The sequence below is a fragment of the Bison bison genome, unplaced genomic scaffold (genome assembly GCF_000754665.1).
Source record: "Bison bison bison isolate TAMUID 2011002044 unplaced genomic scaffold, Bison_UMD1.0 scf7180017864101, whole genome shotgun sequence".
Classification (NCBI taxonomy): domain Eukaryota; kingdom Metazoa; phylum Chordata; class Mammalia; order Artiodactyla; family Bovidae; genus Bison; species Bison bison.
Genome location: NW_011494673.1, coordinates 662,473 through 663,531, shown reverse-complemented (window position 1 = coordinate 663,531; position 1,059 = coordinate 662,473). Strand labels below are relative to the sequence as shown.

Here is a 1,059-nt window from a genome sequence, read left to right as displayed (position 1 = left end):
AACCTGTCACCTCCATTACTATTCTGAACTAAGCTTGGACAATTCCTCTTCCCCTTTATTTAAACCTATACAATGCTGGGATTTTGCATAATGAACTTTGCTAGAATCAAAGGAAAACCCAGACATTTGGTATGGGGTCTTCCCTGGTGGCTCAGAGGATAAAGCATCTGCCTGCAATGCAGGAGACCCAGGTTCGATCCCTGGGCTGGGAAGATCCCCTGGAGAAGGAAATGGCAACCCACGCCAGTATTCTTGCTTGGAGAATCCCATGGACAGAGGAGCCTGGTGGGCTACAGTCCACAGGGTCGCAAAGAGTCGGTCACGACTGAGCAACTTCACTTCAGTTCACTTTTCTAAGCCTGGTGGACTTCATTAGCCAAAATCCCTGGTGCTTCCCCTGTTCTTATTTAACTTGGTTCCTAAACTAGCCACACAGAGCCCTAACTTGCTGGGCACATTAAGCTTTAGTAGATACAGCCAGTTTGCAAAGTGGCTATCCCATTTTGCACTCCCATCAGCAGTGTAGGAGACTTCTATTGCTCAAGATACCATCCATCTTGGTTGTCTCCAGTCTTTTTAATTTCAGTCATTTGGGTGGATGTATATTAGTATCAAATTGTGGTTTTAATTTGAATTTCCCTGAAGAATAACCTTTCCTTATACTTCTTGGCCATTCAGTTATTTTTTTCCCTAGACTGCATCTTCTGTACAGTTTTAACTGTATACAAGCCTTTTGTCAGATGTAGCTACTGTAAAAATCTTGTGCCAGTCTGTCGCTGGCCTCTGCACTCTCTTCATGCTCATCTGGCCCAGTGAAATCTTCTTGTAACATAAAACCACAGTCAGAGGGACTGAATCCACAGCATAGCCAGCTGCTTTTACTTGACTGCATTTCCAAATCACTTTTCAGAAAGTCAATAATATTTATAATTCAGCACCACAGAAGGTGCCCTTGTGCCCCCTCTCAATCAATACCCCCTGCAAAAGTAAATTCTATCCCAACCTCTAGCTCCATAGATGTGTTTTGCCTGTGCTTTCCCTTCATGTAAATGGAATCAC

The 1,059-nt window shown here is 43.7% G+C and overlaps 1 non-coding gene across 1 annotated transcript; it reads left to right on the top strand.

The window, feature by feature from the left end:
* The first annotated feature begins 140 nt into the window (after positions 1-140).
* On the top strand, positions 141-212 carry TRNAC-GCA. Its single transcript has one exon. It is a non-coding gene; the product is annotated as a tRNA-Cys (tRNA).
* The last annotated feature ends 847 nt before the right edge of the window (positions 213-1,059 follow it).